The sequence below is a fragment of the Eumetopias jubatus genome, unplaced genomic scaffold (assembly GCF_037043125.1).
Source record: "Eumetopias jubatus isolate StellerSeaLion01/CBP00866 unplaced genomic scaffold, mEumJub1_p1.0 scaffold_11, whole genome shotgun sequence".
NCBI lineage: Eukaryota > Metazoa > Chordata > Mammalia > Carnivora > Otariidae > Eumetopias > Eumetopias jubatus.
The window spans coordinates 9,140,032-9,155,050 of record NW_028274817.1 but is presented as its reverse complement, the minus strand read 5'-3'; positions in this window follow the sequence as shown (position 1 = coordinate 9,155,050).

The window sequence follows — 15,019 nt, the reverse complement described above, 5'->3', positions numbered from 1 at the left end:
CTCCTCCTATAGAACTCTTAATATGGCACACATCCATAAGAACTTTCAAAATTACCCTTTGTGAACATTAATGAGAATAGCATCCCAGTGATAAATCCCACTTTATGATTCTTTTAAAATGCTATTGAATTGGGGGGTGCCTGGGTGGCTCAGTCAGTTAAGCGTGCAACTCTTGATTTTGGCTCAGGTCATGATCTCAGGGTTGTGAGACTGAACCCCGTGTTGGGCTCCAGGATGAGTGTGGAGCCTGCTTAAGATGCTCTCTCTCTCTCCCTCTGCCTCTCCCCCCGCTTGCTCTCTCTCTCAAAATAAATGAATGAATGAATAAATAAAAATAATAATAAGGCATATAAAGAGCATAGGACAGTTTCTTGGGACCTAATAAGCTCTCCATGTTAGCTATTTTTATTGTTCTAACTCAATATTTTATATTTTAGGATAATCACATACATGTTATAAGAAGTCTCCTTGCAGTAAAGAGCCCTATTGCAAATCATGTCATAATATGCTGTTTGTGCTAAAGTCATATTAATTGAACAACAACAACAAACAACCTACACACAGTAGTAAGATATCTGGTTATATAACACTGGAAAAATCTTGTAGTCATCTTTTTTAGAAAAAAATTTTTTTAAAGATTTTATTTATTTGACACAGAGAGAGAGAGAGCACAAGCAGGGGGAGGGGCAGAAGGAGAGGGAGAAGCAGGCTCCCCGCTGAGCAGGGAGCCCAACGAGGGGCTGGATCCCAGGACCCCAGGATCATGACCTGAGCCGAAGGCAGATGCTTAACCAACTGAGTCACCCAGGTGCCCCTAGAAATTTTTTTTGAAGAACTATAATTTTTAAAGTAGTCCTAGAATACTAAGATTCTCAAAAAACAAAAAAACCTCTGAAAATATGGCAATGACTTCTTATTTGATGTGACAATTGCTTATTTATGTAATCAATTATTTTGTCTAGAAAAGTAAAGCATGTTTCCACAAGAAGGAAATTACATGTCATTTCGGTGAGGATGTATCCTCTCTCAGTCTGTTTGAAAGTGTAAGGCCGTTCCAATTTGTGACTATTAAGACAAGACTAAAGATACATAGGGGATGCCTGGGTGGCTCAGTCGGTTAAGCATCTGCCTTCGGCTCAGGTTATGATCCCAAGGTCCTGGGATTGAGCCCCACGTTGGGCGGTCTGCTCAGTGGGGAGTCTGCTTCTCCCTCTCCCTCTGCCTCTTCCCCTGACTCATGCTCACTCACTTTCTCAAATAAATAAATAAATGCAAGAGCAGAGAAAGAAAAATAGGTAGAAGCAGGTCAGCTATAAGGATCATACCGCAGGGAATTTCTAAACCAAATCAGGCCAAAGGAATGGCAGTCGATGCAGAAGTGTATGATAAGGTCAGGCAAAAATGTTCGGGTTTGCTTTACCTGAGAACATGGTTCATCACGCTGGAGGACCAGTTACATTTTGTTTCATACACTTCATCCACGTTTCATATGGATGCAACCATGTCTTTGTGCAGAGAGAAATTTTGGAAGCTGGAACCAATAATCCCTGTTCAATTATAATGTTTTCAATGATCTTAAAAGTACCATCCTCTGTGCCAAGCATCTGGCAAGCTGCAGTGTCAATGATGCACTGATTCTCATGGACACATAGCGTACAAAGGGGAGCAATGAACATGCATTTATAATTAGCTATTCTAATAGCCAGCCTTAATGCTCCCCAAAGCACCAGGAGAAAAGGTTCATTTAATTTTTGTAAAATAAGCTGTGATTCCAACTGAGATTGTGGCACTTGATCATTCACACATGCCACATAGATACATCACATTCTCCAAATACCCATTCAAATGACTAGAAAGGCACAGTGCACAGTCTTTTGCCTTTGTAAATATGAAATGCATGTTTAAGATCAATAAGAACGAGCGCATCCATGCACGAGACCATTAGCTTCGACCTTCCTCTTGGACACAATGTTACAGAGAGTGAAGAAACTTTGGAAGTCATTTAACCAGCCTATTTTTCTGGATAGAAAGCTATTCTATGCCGTGCCTTTTAATTTACTTTAATACTTTCATCATGTAGTTTGTACTTTAGAAAACACATAAATACTAATTGTAGAATATGGAAAATATTAGAAACTGGGAAAAATAACATAATCATTCTAGGAAGACATGACTCTTTAAAAATGGGTATTGGGTAGAATAGAATTTATGAGAATTTCTGTGTTTCTACTTACAGTAACTTACAGGGAAATTGGGGGGGGAAATCCTTGCTTCTGTACATTATTTTTCCTTATGCTTATGGCTCTCTCTTGATCTTGTTCTCTCTCTTTCTCTAGCAAATTCTTTTCAAAATGGGCTTGACAATTTACATTTCCATTAACACATCCTCATCAGCACTATGTATTGTCATTAAAAATAATATGTGCCTGTTTGATAAGTAAAATGTATCTTGTTTAAATTTACATATTTTTTTTGCTCCCTACTGACTCTGAACATTTGTATGCCCACCATTGAAATTAACTGTTCATATCTTTTTGAAAGTTTTTATTGTAATGTTGGTGCTTTCATTATTGAGTTGTTTAATGTATCCAGGCATTTCTCGTACAGCTCAAGGTGTTCATAAAAAGATTTGTGTGTAATGTGATCCATTAACAAGGCAACATAATTCGCAATTGGTTTTAACATTCTGGTTATCCGAAACGGGCACCAGGAACATGGGAGGGCGAAAAATACATATAATAACAAAAATCTCCTTCATAATAAGTTCTTTTGCAGTCATTCTTTGTTTTATCTGTAAAAAATATGAGGGATGGAAGTGATAAAAATATGTAGGAAGAATGAACTACTGTGGTGGTAGCAATGCTAGAAATCATAAAATGGGATTTGCCTAGTAGTGTGTAGGTTATATAACTACACACTCTTACAGCTCTAAAAATACCTAATTTAAATGTCCCTACAGAAAAATAACTGAGTGTAAGACTTTCTGGCTTCTAATTTGTTCCCCTTTTCTCCTTCTGTGACAATTATTTTCATACAAAATTGGTGGTAAAAGAAATTGCTTAGTTATGTATGTATATTGCTCTTCTACTACAGATATTTGTCACAATTTTTCCTTATTTATTATTTGCCCTTTTCATTTGTTTGTGCTTTGATTAGTGAAAAAATTTTGTACGTAGTTGAATTACTTTTTGTTTTTAGTTTTTAATGGCTTCCATAGCTTCTGTGCTTACAGAATTCTTTCCATTTTGGCATTTCTAGAAATACTATAAATCTTAAGCCAAATGGCTCATGTGTTTTATGATTTTGTGGGTTTTTTAAAAGATTTTATTTATTTATTTGAGAGAGAATGAGAGCATGAAAGGGGAGAGGGTAGAGGGAGAAGCAGACTCCCCACTGAGCAGGGAGCCCGATGCGGGACTCGATCCCAGGACCCTGGGATCATGACCTGAGCTGAAGGCAGACGCCCAACCAACTGAGCCACCCAGGTGCCCATGATTTCGTGTTTTATATTTCATTATAATCCATCTAAAACTTACTTTAATATATGATGTGAAGAAATCTAGTTTGGATTTATTGAGGAATCTATCTACCTTGTCTTATTTCCTTAATTTTATATGAAAATTCCATAAAGAGTTAGGGTCTGCTTCTGAGCTATTTTTAAGTGCAACATGTCTTTTTATCTTTTCTTAAAGATTTTATTCATTTATTTGACAGACAGAACACAAGTAGAGCGGTAAGGGGAAGGAGAGGGAGAAGTAGGCTCCCTGCTGAGCAAGGAGCAGGACGATTGAGGGCTCGATGATGCAGGGCTCAATCCCAGGACCCCAGGATCCTGACCTGAGCCGAAGACAGATGCTTAACCGGCTGAGCCACCCAGGCGCCCCCCAACATGTCTTTATAAGTGCTTTACAGTATATTTTCATGTTTGACAGTGGAACCACTCTTTTTGTTACAAACATTATGGCCACAATTGCCTGTCTTCACTTTTAATTTTCATAATATAGGCTTTTTGAGGAAGGGAATTGTCAGCGCAATTACAACAAACACACCTACAAAACAAAAGTAAACCAACATCTTGTTTTTTCAAGAGAAATGAAATCAGTAAGATAAAAAAAAGACTATTTGCCATATTTATGTATTTGAATGTCCTTTTACTGCTGGTTATTTATAAGCTAATTAAGAGAAAAATTAGCACCTAATTCTTTTAGCTTATCCCTTCTCATTCTCAGTACATACCGTGATGTGCTAGTTCCAAAAGCTTTATTACCTAATAGAAAAACAGAAGTCAGTGGCCTGAGTTAGAAGACTGAATAATTTTGCCTACCTGTAAAAGAATTCTTGGCCTTTTCTAAATCTGTATCTTTAGATTTTTGAGAAATATTATGAAAAGCCATTTGTGGGACATGTTTTCCTTTGTAAATTCATCTCTTTAAGTGTTTCAGCATTGTATTAAATGCCATTTTCATTTTAATAAATTTCTCTTGATGCTATTTCCATATGAATAAATTTTCCATGATGATAAAACTTTACTATCAAGGCATCCACATTTTTAATGGAGTCTTTTGATGAATAATTCAATAAATATGCAAAAAAATGACATATTTACATGTACAGTAATGTGTTTTTCAAATTTAGGCAAAGTCAATATTCCAAACTTATTCAGTTGTGAAGGAAACCTTTTCTTATTGGTTCATCATGTCTCAACTAAACAGTGAAAGACAGTAGAGTTGTTGAAATGATTATTCCTTGCATTGGACCTTAAAAAACCTATATTAAAATATTAATGCATTGCAAAATACGTGTGTAAGTAAATAATCTCTTGTAACACTTGAAGGTTTAACAGAAAGTAATTTAAAATTAATTGTCAGTCCTTTCAAAGTGACACAGCCATCATGGATCACCCTCCTACCTTTATTTTTTGAGGCATCACATTTTGCAGTAGATAACCCCCTTATAAGATCAAATCATAGCACCATACTGTGGGCCATGGTATATTGGATTAGTAAGAAATATATACTGGTTTAGTCAAGGTTAGCATCTTCTAAGATCTGGGAACTCTGCTGTAAACTTTAGAGAGTCATCATCTCTGATCTTTGCAACCAGCTTGCTAAGGTATTGTTACCATCTTTTTTTTTTTTTTTTGAGAGAGAGAGCAGGGGGAACAGCAGAGGGAGATGGAGAGAATCTCAAGCAGACTCCGTGCTGAGTGTGGAGCCCCACATGGGGCTGATCTCTCAAACCTGAGATCAAACCAAGAGTCCCAACCCTTAACCGACTGAGCTACACCAGTGCCCCTGTATTGTTATCATCTTGATTATATGATGAGCAAACTGAGAGATAGATTAAGTAACTTGCCCTGGATGACACGGGAGTGATCTTGGGTGCTAGATATACTGATGGATGGCACACATATACAACCTTACAGTTATATGTATTTCTAATTCTTTCTATATATTACAAAACATAACTTGATATCTCTGATTCCAGTACAGTACTAGAGTTCATTGTAATGAACTAGAGTTCATTGTAAAATTTTCTCCCTGTCCATGTTAACTCTCTTCAATGAAAAACCTGGATCCCATTAACTTAATATATTTACTTCTTTACTTAATTCCTTGAATGTGACTAAAACCCAGATCCTCTCAGTCAGCTGCCCCACTTGCCACCTCCTTTCCTATGGCCTGCTTGAAGGCTTTTTGAGTGAAACTTTCAGATAGGGAAGAAGAGAAGGGGAAAGGGAGGGAAGAAATACATACATTCACTTCTAGACAGTTGTTTTCATTTCTTCATCATAGGCACCAGGGACAAATTTTTAAAGGTCCTTCTTTATGACTTGTCTATGATATTTTATATTAACTCATGCACACAAATACCTTAAAATTGTGTCATATATTTGCACACAAATATATGACAAGGATGAGATAAAAAATCTTTACCTTCTTATTCCCTCTTAGCATAGTTCTCTAGCTCTGAGCTAGAGACCCCATTAGGTACTTGGAAGTTGTATTCCATACCCAGGCTTTGCAAAGAAGAGCAAAACATTTTTCCAAAACTTAAAGTCTCCAAAGACCCAATTGAAATGTTATTTTTTTTTCTACCCAACAGTATTCAGCAGAGAGAATCCAAAGGGTTAGAGCAGTTAGAGTTTTGACATCCTATCCTCTTTGACAGGTGATATAATAAGAATGTAATTGATCAGTAAGAAAAGAAAGTCTATATTGCTTTGTACCAGAGCCCTATTTTTTATTTTTTGGTTTTGGTGGGTTTTGTTTTCTTCTAAGTTCAAGTCGTTAAGTAGAGTTTGACCTTCTCATACTACACTGCAAAAATGTACACAGCCAACAGTGGTTCTGATTAGAAATGTGTCTTGTGAATTTTCTGGTGGTTGACATTTGTTCTTTCAGAACAGGTCACTACAAAAGCCCAGTGTGGTAGCTGCTGCCACGACTGTGGTTGGAACAAACCTGGTTAATGGCTTGGAACCCACAGGGAATATTCTGTTGGGAGATAGTCACTTGGGCCACCCTAGGGACAATTTATTATCTCTCTTTTGTCAGTTTAATAGAAAGACTCACCTCTGTTTTCCCACAAGAGCTGCACCAGTCTAGGACACATGTTCCAAGTGTGTGTCCATGTCTGAGAGAGTGTCTCCATCTAGTGTAGGCATTAAGTTTACAGACTACCTTGCTGGGGTTCTAATCCCGACTCCACGACATGCTAATTGTGAGTGACGATACACAAGTTAATGAAACTCTCTGTGCCTCAGTTTCCTCATCTGTAAAACATAGGTGATATGAATACCTTCTTCATAGGGCAGTTGTGAGGATTAAGTGAGTTAATACATATTAAGTACTGAGAACCATGTACAGCACTTGATCCCTTTGGAAGCACGTGTGTTGGTGGGCATGTGTGTGTGCATGCGTGTGTGCTGAGGAATGGGGATGAGATGGCGTGGGAATCAGAGAAACTGTCAGAGAAGGTTTGGGAGCATAACTGATTCTTGAGAAATCTCGAAGAATAAGTCGTTTTCCAGGCCGACAAGATGAGGAGGAGAGCGGCGCCTGGGTGGCTCAGTTGGTTGGGTGACTGCCTTCGGCTCAGGTCATGATCCCAGGGTCCTGGGATCAAGCCCCGCATCGGGCTCCCTGCTCGGCTGGAAGCCTGCTTCTCCCTCTCCCACTCCCCCTGCTTGTGTTCCCTCTCATGCTGTCTCTCTCTCTCTCTCTCTCTCTCTCTCTGTCAATTAAATAAATAAATAAAATCTTAAAAAAAAAAAAGATGAGGAAGAGAGAGTATCCCAAACATGGGCCGCTTTGTGAGAAAATGTGATGCTCCCTGTGAACTGCAAGTGATTCAGTAGAGCTGGAAGAACTGGGCTTGGGGGAGAGGCAGGAGGTGTCTGCTAGGCTAAGGAGTTTACTGGGGAGTAGGTGGAGACTCTGAACTGAAGTTGTGTCCACTACTAGGACCCTTGCAAGTCTGGGAAAGCCTAGACAACTGAAGAGATGAGCTCAGTAGAATGATTTTGGTGGGGGGCTGGGAGGGTCTGATTGAGGAGCTGCCTGAGACAGAACGTATTGTAAGAGAAGGATCTAGGCACGCTGAGTTTGATATACTAAGCAGATCTTGGCTGTCGGTGGGGAAGAAAGTAACTCGAAGGTCAGCATGTAGGATAACCCCATGACTGGTGAACCTGATCCTCTGGTCCTCGTATCTGCTCATAAGGATACAGCCTTGGCTCTTCTGCCTGGCCACAAGGGTGTGAATAAGTAGCTGCGATACCCCCTTGGTGAGGCCCCCTAGCAGGTGATTGCGGTTTTCAAAGGGTATCGTTTACTGCCTGCCATTCCAGATCGATGAAGGAATTCCCTGCAGACCATTTGCCTGGCCGTCTTCCACACACAGCAAAAGAGGTTTTTGCCATCAATGCCAAGGTTTCAAATTGGCATTTTCATAAAAACAGGCAAAGCAGCCCATTATCTAATTGCTGTCCATAAATTACGGTGGCTGAGGGAGTCAGTGTCAACGCACATGGTGCTGAGCCGTTTTTTTGGAAGGCACTCAATTCTAGGCTTGGAATAGTCTCTGTATAAAGAGAGGCCTAGATTCCTTTACTAAAAAAAGAATTTAAACTTCCTCATTTGAACAGCTTTCACATACAGAATTTCTGGAAGCAAACATTAGGATTCTTCACCAAGTTCCCGTCGCAATCTATTGTAAGTAAAGGAAATGTACCATGGCATTTTAAGATGAATTAGAGGTGACACATAATACAGCTGTACATATCTCTTAGCACAAACAAGACTTGTTTCTGTTTGGGTTTAATTACTCTAGAAAATGATCAGTCAGCTTCAGCTAGGCTCCTCACACCTCAACAATGACATCCACCCTTGACTTATCACCAGAAGAGACTCGGTAGTCACCAGGAATGCACACAGTGCACAACTTACAAGACGAGAAGTGAGAACTGAGGCCACTTGATAAAGAGGAGATGGTGCTTTCGCCAGCAAAGGCAGGACCATTAGGGAGTGAAAGGAATCAAGTGAAATCGAAGCAGATAACTCAACATCTCCATCCCTCCCCTGCCCCCTGCCCCCAGCCCCACTCAACTGCTTGAGCTGGCCCTAGATGGGTGGCCTAGGCAAGTTTGTAGCTGTGCCTTGCAGCGTTCTATTTCCCCCAAATTATGCAACTCCTCCCATGTAGCCTCTAAAACAGATAAGCAGTGTACCCCCCTCACATGCAATTCCACTGAGTGCCTGCTCTGTGCCAAACACTGTGTTAGGTATTGGGAATAAGAGCTAACACGGCCTGACTGGGTACTTGTGCCCACGGCCAGCCCAACTACAGCCGACCCTTGGACGATGCAGGGGTCAGGGGTGCTGACCCCTGCACAAGTGAAAATCCATGTCTAACATTTTTAAAAAAATATTTTATGTATGTATTTATTTATTTGAGAGAGAGGGAGAGAGAGCATGCAGGTTGGGGGAGGAGCAGAGGGAGAAGGACAAGCAAACTTCGTGCTGAGCACGGAGCCCAACGCAGGACTGGATCTCATGACCCTGAGATCATGACCTAAGCCAAAATCAAGAGTTGGATGCTCAACTGACTGAGCGCCCCAGGTGCCCCGAAAATCCACATATAACTTTGGACTGCCCCAAAGCATAACTAATAATCTACTGTTGTCCTGTACACTGGGTAGCCTTCCCAGTAACCTGGTCGACAAACATATTTAGTATGTTTCATGTATTATATATTTTTTCCATCAAGTCAGCTAGAGAAAAGAAAATGTTATTAAGGAAATCATAAGGAAAAGAAAATACACTTGCAGTAATTATTGTACTTATTGAAAAAACTCCATGTACAAGTGGACCTGTGCAGTTTGAACCATGTTGTTCAAGGGTCAACTGTACTTTATGTAAATTAACTCATAAATCTCCACCACCACCCTAGGAACTATGGATTATTACTTTCTCCATTTGCAGGGGAGGAAAATGAGGCATGGTGACTAATTTGCAGATGGTCACATGGCTAAGAAATGGAGGAGTCAAAATTTGAAACCAGGGAGTGGGGTCCAGCATGACATGCTTTATGCTTATCCCCACCACTTTCTATGATGTATGAGGTTGTCTGTACCAGGAAGGAACACAGAATCTAGGTAGGAAAGTAGACATAAAAATGAATAAATTATCATACCGTATCATATGAACTTGAGCTAGCCTTGAAGGCACAGAGGAGAGAGAATAGAACTTTCCAATTACCAAGTACCTGCTAAGTGCCAGTTACTATGAAAAGTGCCATATTAACATTTTTCATTTAGTTCTTATAATATCAGGATCCTCTCTGCCAGTAGTTGAGGTCACCTTAGGCTCCCCAAAATACTATAGGCAGTGTAGCATTTCAAAGATATACCTTTATAGTGATCATTTTCCTTGGTATGGGTAAGGAAATAGCTTCTCTCTCTATTTTTATAACAATTTTATTGAGATGTAATTCACATAAATAAATTCACCCTTTTAAAGTGTGCAATCCAGGGGCGCCTGGGTGGCTCAGTTGGTTAAGCGCCTGACTCTTGGTTTCAGCTCAGGTCATGATCTCAGGTTGGCATAGTTCTGCACTCAGTGGGGAGTCTGCTTCTCTCCCTCTCTCTCTGCCCTTCCTCCCCACACTCCCCCCGCTTACAAGCATTTTCTCTCTAAAATAAAAATAAATAAATCTTTATAAGTAAATAAAGTGTGCAATCCAGTGGTGGTTAGCGTAGGCATAGGCTGTGAACCATCACCACTATCTTGCTCCAAAACATTGTCATCACCCTAAAAAGCAATCCTCTACATCTTTAGCAGTCACTCTCCATCCCCCCTTCACCGAGGTGGTTTCTGTGAAACCATGGTCTGCTTCCTTTTTTCCTTTATTTTTTTTAAATAAATGACAGCTTTATTGGGATATATTCACACACCATACCACTGACCCATTTGAAGCTCACAACTTAATGTTTGCTAAGATATTCCTGGGATTGTGCGATCATCACTGCTAGCTGATTCCAGAATTCCAGGCTACCACGTTGCTGAGGAGAGGGGGATAAAAAAAAAAAGCACAAGTAAATTGTCACAAAGCTCTGATCTTATAAAGATTCAGCCATTTTCCTTGAGTAAGAGTTATTTGAATTGTTGCAAAACTTCAGTTAATTTCCAGAGTTCTGAAAAAGTTCGTTTTGACAATTTTTGCCCATGTTCTTGTTGTTTTTATGGAAGAGTAGATTTTCTGAGTTCCTTAGTCCATCATCCCTTTGGAAATAGTTTCTTGTACACAACTAAAAATGCAAAAGCTCTCAGATGCTCCAGGTTCATTTATAAACTACAAACCATCTTTCTTAATATAACAAGCCCCAGCTTGGTGTACCTCTGTGAACTCAATACCAGTTGCCTCATGCAGCTATATATTTAAAATTCTCTTTCCTTCCACTTTTCTTCTTTCCATAAATACTTACTGAACATCTACTATGTACTAGATCAGAGCTAAAAGCTGGGAGTAAAAAGCTAAATAAAGTAGAATTTATGCACTCATGGATTTTGGGATGTTGTGGTACAGACAAGAAACCTATCCAAGGACATCTAAGGCAGATACTAAAGTACATGCAGTATGTATATATATAGGTGTGTGCATGATAGGATACATCTAGTCTCGGCTGTTGTCGCTGCTGTCTAGTATACCACATACATGGAAATTCACAGTGTACAAATCACATTTATAGCCATTATTTCATTCAAACCTCACATTCAACCCTGTGAGATAGTATTACTTTTAACCTGATTTAAACACAAAGAAACTAAAACTTGCTAGTAGTGCTTAAATAAATACACAGATATATAGTGTGAATGTGCAGATCCCACAATGAATCCCCAGGAATCTCATGCAAAATGTCATGCTTCTTCATTCCAGTTGCTTACTGGATAATCTATAACTCTCTCCTTTAAGCACAATATGCAAACATATAATTTTCCCACCAAGGTCTGCTTCTCCTGTCATCTTTCTCGAGGTAAACGCACTACTCTCCAGCAAGTTATCCAAACCAGAGAAGCTTAAAGACATCCTAAAAACCTAAACATCTGAAGAGTTATACCTTCATCAGAGTTTAAAAGTACCATCTGTCAGTCGAGTCACAAACAATGACTATCAAAGTACTGAGTTAAAGAAAAAATACAAGAAGCAGTGAGTTTTTAAATCTGTAATAGTCCATGTTCCTAACTTGATTACTCCTTCTCTGGTTCCCTGTAGTGATTACCAACAAAAGTTTGATAATTGATAGACTTGGACATGATGGGGGGTTACCATGAGGCTTGGTTTGAGAGCAGGGAAATCTATTCTACAATCTTAATGAAAGGCTGCCTGATAACATTTTTAAAAAGCTTTATTTATTTATTATTTTAGAGAGAGAGAGACAGAGAACACCTGAGTGGGAGGAGGGGCAGATGGAGAGAATCTTCAAGCAGACTCCCCGCCCAGCGGGGAGCCCACCATAGGGCTCGATCTCACGACCCATGAGATCATGACCCGAGCTGAAACCAAGAGTTGGACGCTTAATGAACTAAGCAACCCAGGTGCCCCTGCCCGATAAAATTTTTTAACAGATTTATTGAGGCATGATTGACATACAATAAACTGCACATCTTTCAAAGGTGCAAGTTCATAATTTTTGACATATGTGTACAGCCATGAACACATCATCACAATCAAGACAGAAAACATAGCCATCAGAACCCCCAAATTCTTTCCTTTCCTTTACTAGGTCCTCTGTGCATCCTCCCACCCACTCCCTGAGCAATGACTGATCTGCTTTCTGTCATTATATATCAGTTTACATTTCCTATTATATTTTTCTGTAAATGGAATTATATATTTCCAACCAAGAATCCCATGGCGTCCAAACTTTCAGTCAGGTGTGAGAGCAACACAATAGGCATTTGAAGACATACAAGGGTCTCGAAAGTTTATTTGACATGCATTCTTCTTCAACCAATTACTAGGAGAGATCTTTAACAATGACAACAATAACAATAAAAAAACGAAAGCAAAAACTAAAAAAAGAGAAAAATATAAAAATGAAGAAATAAGACCCAACAAAGGAAAGAGGTAAACTAAATTTCTGGGATGATTATAAAGGGGCATTTTACCATGGTAGCTCTGTGGCAGTCCCAGAGATTAATCAGCCCATTGGAGCCAGAGGACAGAAGACCACTTGAGCAATGACTTCAAGAAAAGAAAGTAACCTGATTGACTATCTATTGTGTTTGTATAGAGAAAAGATATGCGTTGCCCTAGGAGCGTTAGGGGCATTCCTGACAGATACTTGGATGACTAAACAAACAAACAGGAAAATATAAGTAACAAAATTAACTCCCTGAAGAAAAAAAAAAGAAATATAATCAAAGTGACATGGGTGTATAATATGTTTTTGGTAATAATAATTTGGAAACTGAATATCTATTTAACCAAAAATGGTTGCATAGCTTTATTCAAATGATGGTGATTAAAAGAATGTGGAGTGGGTGATGGGTAAGTGCAGTGGTAAAAGATTGGTAAGCTCTGTTTATAGTATGGGTCAAGAAAATATTTATATCTCTAAAAACCTGAAGAATAAAACATATGGAGATTATTTTAAATATGACGGAAAATACTGGGGAAACCAAAAAAAGTTAACTGGTAAAAGTAGTTAGATTTAGAGAGTGGGAATCAGTGGTGGGCAAAAGTATGGTTGGGGACTGGGACTACTGTTTTGGTACTTTGAAGGACCAGCTGACTTTAAAATTATGCACCTATGGGGCACCTGGTTGGCTCAGTAGGTTATGCATCCGACTCCTGATTTTGGCTCAGGTCATGATCTCAGGATTGTGAGATTGAGCCTCGTGTTCAGAGCACAATGAATAATATATTGTGATGTGATGTGGTGTGTGATGTTTGCGTTTGGGGAAGACATGTGAAGAAAATACAATCAGAATATTGAAATAAAGTTGTTTTTAAAGGGACAAGCTGAGATTCCACTCGTACTTGATTGGTGAGGGGATGACCAAGAAAGATAAACTAACACTCTAGGTATCAGATGTTATCATGTATCCCCTCAGATATTTCCAATAAGGCTGTACCCAAGAATGAGCAATAGAATCAGATTTTAGTTACTCTGTGCAGCACACTTGACTCCAACTGTATTGATTCCATCTGAATTAAACTCTGAGATGATAAAGAAACACTTGATATTTATTCCTGTAATAGAAGGGTTTATTTCTTATATATTTTGTAGCTCAGTGGGTGGTTTTATATGACTCTGTGCCTCAGGTCAAAGTCATGTGGAGCTGGTGTAACCCTTAGGGATTTTAAAGATCACCCGCTGGAATTAGCTAGAAGTTCTCACCTCACTTTCCATGTTTTATCCCTCTCAACTTTGAAGTCATCCTACTATTTCCTCGTCATTTGACTCTGTGGTCATCCCAGGAAGTAGAAAGGTGTAATGGAGTAGAAACCTTCAGTAAGTTCTGAATCAAGAGCCTTGAGCTCAGGGAAGAGCAACAGTGAAACATGAAAGCAACCACAATTGATTTTTTAGTAATAACTCGTTCTTATATTTTCTCCAAGACCAAGGAGATTGTAGGATGCATCAAACTTCGTTTATATTAGATTTATCAAATTTTATTTAAAATGAATGTAAGCAGTTAACCACTGGCAAGTAATGTATGGAGAATTATTTACATCCTTTAGATAACTTACTGGAATCCTATGTTTTACTTTACTGAACCTGATTCACAGCAATTTTTTCAGTACCTATTATGTGCCAAACGCTAAGAATACAAAAATGAGCTTCTACGCTGGTAGGTTTCATAAAACTAAAGACAGAACTATAATACTGGTCAGATGTGACTAAGTGCAGTGAGAGATATAGTGTGTTATGGGAGCCCCTGGAGATGAATTTGGGAGCAAGAAACGATGGAAGGTATCATATCACAGATTGGAAGATGGCTTGTGGATAAATACGTATGTCCTGTCATCTCTGTCGCTTCATTACTTAGAAGTCTTATGTAATGAAAAAAATAACGAGGGAAGTGGCAAGATATGGCTTTCTTATTTACTCTAGTACGGTCTGAGAAGAATGGACAGGCCTGTTTCCTAGAAAGAAAGCTTCCAAAAAAGATGCTTACTGCCATCTTGATTCCCACCAAGGGGTCATGCCTGCTGATGGGTGTAGTTTTTAAGGCAACATCTATAAGAAGACAGCTGTATGAAAGTCCAAAGGAACTTTCACTCTTCTTTAAAATTCCCTGTGAACCTAGAGGTAGGTTAGATATATTTTTGGAACGTGCCACAGGCAGCCAGGCAGGTTGGGGATTTCATGCCAGCCCATCTCTGTTCTGAAATAATGAAAGAAGCTCCAAGAAATTGTACCTGTCAAATCTGTCAGGGACTAAAAGCAAGAGGAGATCATTTTGACAGTTTTCAGCAGCCATTGTGCTGATCACCCATGTTACTACCG